At 38.1% G+C, this 6,093-nt stretch overlaps 1 protein-coding gene across 1 annotated transcript in view; it reads right to left on the reverse strand.

Moving 5' to 3' along the window:
* The window catches only part of sema3b (sema domain, immunoglobulin domain (Ig), short basic domain, secreted, (semaphorin) 3B), a 74,057-nt gene that overhangs the window by 48,294 nt on the left and 19,670 nt on the right, over nt 1–6,093 (reverse strand). The gene's annotated exons all lie outside the window — the stretch shown is intronic.

The raw sequence follows: 6,093 nt of genomic DNA on the forward strand, positions 1-6,093 counted from the left end.
GCATGGAGTTTGCTAAAAAATACCTGAAGGACTCCAAGATGGTGAGAAATACGATTCTCTGGTCTGATGAGACCAAGATAGAACTTTTTGGCCTTAATTCTAAGTGGTATGTGTGGAGAAAACCAGGCACTGCTCATCACCTGTCCAATACGGTCCCAACAGTGAAGCATGGTGGTGGCAGCATCATGCTATTGGGGTGTTTTTCAGCTGCAGGGACAGGACGGCTGGTTGCAATCGAGGGAAGGATGAATGTGGCCAAGTACAGGGATATCCTGGACGAAAACCTTCTCCAGAGTGCTCAGGACCTCAGACTGGGCTGAAGGTTCACCTTCCAACAAGACAATGGCCCTAAGCACACAGCTAAAATAACGGAGTGGCTTCACAACAACTCCGTGACTGTTCTTGAATGGCCCAGCCAGAGCCCTGATTTAAACCCAATTGAGCATCTCTGGAGAGACCTGAAAATGGCTGTCCACCAACGTTGACCATCCAACCTGACAGAACTGGAGAGGATCTGCAAGGAGGAATGGCAGAGGATCCCCAAATGCAGGTGTGAAAAACTTGTTGCATCATTCCCAAAAAGACTCATGGCTGTATTAGCTCAAAAGGGTGCTTCTACTAAATACTGAGCAAAGGGTCTGAATACTTATGACCATGTGATATTTCAGTTTTTCTTTTTTAATAAATCTGCAAAAATGTCAAATTCTGTGTTTTTCTGTCGATATGGGGTGCTGTGTGTACATTAATGAGGAAAAAAATGAACTTAAATGATTTTAGCATATGGCTGCAATATAACAAAGAGTGGAAAATTTAAGGGGGTCTGAATACTTTCCATATCCACTGTAAGACACACATTATACAATTAGAGAGATTTGGACAAACATTTATTGTTTTATATGCCGTAAGTCTGAGATAAAAAAAAAACACATTTTCCTAGAACTGGCACACCATGTAGTAATTTTTCACTCATTTACAGTTGGACCTAAAACACACAATGATGGTACACATTATTTGATATCCCTACCTTGTAGAGAGGGATATGCGGTCTTAAAGTAACATTCTCTACTGTATTTGAATTGACTGTAGAGAAAGTTATTTCACTTGCTTCCTCACTTGAACGGTACATCTAGCCATAGCTCATCACCTTTTTATTGTTAATTTTATAATCCTACTCTCTGTCATATGGGTCAGGTATGCTTCAGTACAGAGTTTTCCATATCTACTGAGCTAAGCTAATGCTATCCTGTGATACAGATGTACCAATTGAAAGATCAACATGGCATTAAAAATGTGCTTTTCTGGACCACTGACCAATGTTTGCATTGAAAATTAGGAGTGACAGATTCTCTTGTGGTGCAATGCATTCCCCCACACCAATGTCCCATTAGTAGTGCATAGCTTCGTGTAGAGAATAATGCAGGTGGCTGTGGTGGTACAGCATTGTACATGCAGGTGTTGTTGTGTTATTTGAGCATTTTTTTAAAGAAACAAATAGTTGTGGCTTTTCTAGCCCCAGCTTGTGCCTGTCATGCATTACAGTATATGTATTCAAGTCACAGAGATAACACTTCCACTAAACTGCAGAATTGGTACTGTAACACTGTACTGCAACAGTCGGCATGTATCAGTTCCACAGGTTAGCCAGAAGAGTTATTTCTGTGACTTGAATGTATGTAATACAGGAGAGTCACAAGGTGGGGCTAAGATTGGTCGTGATGGTATTTTTTTCTTCACTTTCCACATCCAACTTGTGTAAAATGCAGCTACAGTATCTAGCTAACTTTACATCTGTTCTAGTCATTGGTGTACGTGTACACTCACAGAGAGAGAGAGGAGAAAATCAGTTTAAAAATTCTGACTTACCCAGCTTTTGGAAATGCTTTTGGTAGCCTTTACTGACTTGAGTTTGAATACACAATCTCTTGCTTGAGTAGAATTGAGAATGTCTTCTCTTAAGAATCAAGTCCATACAGTATGTCATTTCTGCCAGCAGGTTATTACAACCTACAGTAACGTCTTACAGTTAGGCGACCTCTAATGGTTGTAGTAATTATAACATGAGCAAAGGAGGAAGTTTGGTAATTTATAAAGCTACTAATTTGCTGGAAATGCTAAAACCCTGTAGCCTCAGAGTAAGAACGGTGGCTGGTGTCACTGTGAAAACAGCCTGTTCTAAGATAGGAACAAATGATATACTGTATATTGTCAGTTAGACTTTAGAATGTGTTCTCTGGCTACTCTTCTTGAATGTTGCTCAAAAAACCTAAGGTAGTATTATATACTGTATGTTCATGATCCCTTTCACCAGGATTTTGGAAGATATTTTGATTGCCACGAGAATAAGGACCATCATCTCTAAATCTTATACAACCTGTAAGTGGCCTGCAATTATTTTGAATTGGTGCAATCAGTCATTTCTTAAGAGTTTGTTTCACTTCTTTCAGTTGAAGGCCTCATAGCTCTGGAGCATTTCTTCTCTGTGACACTTGTCACAAATTCTGATAATAGCTTTTCTCTCTACTTTGATTACTCATGCCTGCTTTGTACTGACTGATGGGTGATATAATGGAGCTATCATTAATACTCACTGGAGAGTGTCATTCAACAAGAATCTTAACTTTAGGCCAGGTACCCTTAATTAAGTTACTCAAACAACGCATGCACTATGAGAGCTGACAGGAAGCATGGAGATGACAGAGGGAGAAGGGTGGGTAATAAAACCAGGAAAGAAAGAAGCAGAGGAAAGAGGGGCAGGACCCAGATGAGTAACTGAGGAAAGAAAAATACGGCCTGCTCATAAATCATCTCTTTTCTTTTTCTTCCCTCCTACTAACACTTCTCACTCCTCTGCCATCTTGCTGCTCTCAGGCTGCCAGATACCAGAGTCCCACTTGGAACATCACATAATTACATCAGTTGGGGAGGGTAATGATCTGTCACATTTTACTTTATATTATGCAGTAAATTTCTGGATTCCTACTTTTGTTCACCAGCTGGTATAAACTGTATGACAGCAATTGAATGTACACCTAGTCCATGACAGCCTTACACACATTGTACAGTGTATCAAAGGAAAAAACACACTTTGTGTTTGCCCAAAATACACAGAAGTAGTAGTAAAGTAAAGGAGCATGTTTGTATCATCTTCGCAGGTGACTGATGAATGATTTCTGGTGAGTGCTGACACTCCACAGCATTGGGCACTTATCAAAGACTTTGGTGGCACTGTACAATTAGTTCACTATTTTATAGAAAACCTTATGCGACTACTGGAATTTTACAGATATGTACATAAATTTCCACACACATACACATATTCTTGTGTAAAAATGAATTTAATCTGAATTTAATGTTGTAGCTTCTTTTTTGTTCCTGAACTACATTAACACCAGTCAAGTGTTCATCCCAACACCTAGTGCCAGGCACAGTGCGGAGAAACCCTGACATGTCCTGCTATGGCTGAACTGTTCTGGCAGCCACCTCATCTCTAAAAAGCTAAGCTAATACTAACACACACACAGATTAGTGCAGATCGCACAAATTTCTCTCTGTTGCCTACATGAGTAGTTCATGTAGTGACTCACAGACCAGAAAGCTGTATCTGTCAGTCTTAGGATACTCTAATTCTGTAGGGCAAGAACAAGTACAGTAGGTCAGGTAGGACAAAGTAGGACAAAGACAAGAGCAGAAGTGTACCAAAATAAAACCTTGTGACAGGAAGCGCCGCAAAACATGACAAATTGCAGTGTTTAATTACATTTTTTTAAATGTCTTCCTTGCTGACACTTGTACATCTAGCTGCACATATTTGTAGAAAAATATTCATCTCCCTGAATATTAACTCAACCTCAGCTATATATAGTTCATAGTTAAACAAGGAACTTAACACCGCAATTTTAATCTTAAACTATATGTATAATCTTATGATAACAGCCATTTTGAGCAGTTAAATCCCCACATTGTGACTCCGTGGACAGATTCATGTCCTCGTAGCAAGAATGTTTTTTTGTTTGTTTTTTTTTTTGTAAACTTAGATGTGTTCATGCAACTCTATGGCCATTTTGGAATAAGTGGCTTGTAGGGCTGAACCCAATTAATTATCTCAATTCTTTGGATATTGGTTTGTTGGGTAAGTAATCAGTTTTTAATTTTAGTATTAAAATATTTGAGACAGCAGGAAATTTTAATGCAATCTGAATCAGATGAAGAAAAGGAAAGACAACACAATGGAGACAGTTTGGTCTGCTGCCTGGTAGGCTACTCATGTCTGAAAATGTTGGAGCAATTCTCCAATAAATCATCCAATCAATCAATAAATCGAGACATTGTTAAAACACAAACAATGCATCTTTACTGTAGTTTGGCAGACAGACAATGAACTTTTTTCATCTAAATGAGCCGTTTTGATGAAAAGCGTATATACAACAGCTGTGAGACGGTTGCACCGGGACTACAGTATGTACAAAGTGCAACACCAAAAAGAGGTACTACAAAAATATTCAGTAGTACAACTAAGTGTTGTGGTACAAGCAATAGGAGACCGGTGATGTGTTAAGTGATTTTGGTGACACTAGACTACCCTAAGAGTGAATATTTTTGTAGTATCTCTTCTCAGTGTTGCACTTTTTAGACGGTCCCTGTGCCCTTGTCTTGTTCATTGACATGGTATGTCTGAATGAAGCCCATAGGACCATAAAGTAAAAGTGCCTTATGTCTGGATGACAGAAAGTTATTGCTTTAACAGACCAATGAAGCAGCAGTGTTGGGCATCTCATGGTCTGTATAAACGTGTTGCAGCGTGATCTTAGCCAAGAATAATGACAAGTGTTCAACTACCCTCACACCCTGCTGCAAATACTCAGATATGCCCAAAGAAAAATGTATTTTATTATATATTGTACTCTGTATAGCCTATTGTATGTACTTAAATATACATAAGTATACATAAATCATTTCACAGTCTTTTATATTACAGACACAAAGATGCCTCTGAAGTACCTGTTTCTCTGCAGACATAGCAGTACAAGTGATACATCATCACCTCATTCACCCTGCCTAATTAATTAACATACATAACAAATTCATACTTAACAAATTCAGTCTGACCACTGCCACTAATTGCCCATGTCAAACTGCATGTGTTCATGGTAACTGGCTCTTTGATTGGGACTTCATAGAGTTAATTAGCTAATTAACCTCTTCAGTCTCCCAGTTTGATCTCGCTGTGGTTTATGTTCCTGATTCTGGGTGGATCAGACACTGATGAGATTCAGAAATATGGTATTGTATTGTACCATTGTATATATTACAAAAAAGAGCGATAAGAATTGTGCATAAGATGGGGTATAGGGATCACACCAATGGAGCTTTCATACAGTCTAAATTGTTACAATTTTTTGATTTAGTGGGTCACAAGACTGCTGTGTTTATGTATAAAGCCAGGAAAGATTTATTACCTGGTGGTATTCAAAAACTATTTGATGAAAGGGAAGGGGGATACAATTTAAGGGGTCAGCTAAATTTAAAAATTCATGCTATACGTACAACCAAAAAAAGATTCTGTATTTCGATAAGTGGAGTAAAACTATAGAATAATTTAGGTGTGGACATAAAAAGCAGTAAGAATATTGATGAGTTTAAACACAGATATAAAGGTATGTGTCAATCAAGATATGGGCAAGAACAGGCTTAATGATTAATCAGACGGGAATGTGGATGTAGAATATGTATCCATGTAGTAATACTGCTTGCAAACCAATGATGATAAGATGATGTTAGGGGGTAGGACTAGATAAGTCTAACTTCTTCCTACTCCGTTCAAGCATGTACTAGGTATAAGCAAATTGATAATATACTTGTGGATATGTCTGGAATTATGTGTGGTTACATATTGATTGTTGTTACATGTTTGAAAGAATAAATAAATCAAATCAAATGACACTTTATTACAGACTCAAGGTCCAGGTTCAGAAACAAATAAAAGCAATAAAAGAACAGTTTAAAAACGAAACAATAAAAACAGGAAATACATAAAAACGAGAACAAAAGAACACCCATAAAACTACTGCCCCTTTAAAAGACAGGTATACCAGT

The sequence above is a fragment of the Monopterus albus genome, unplaced genomic scaffold (genome assembly GCF_001952655.1).
Source record: "Monopterus albus unplaced genomic scaffold, M_albus_1.0 scaffold6.1, whole genome shotgun sequence".
Lineage (NCBI taxonomy): Eukaryota > Metazoa > Chordata > Actinopteri > Synbranchiformes > Synbranchidae > Monopterus > Monopterus albus.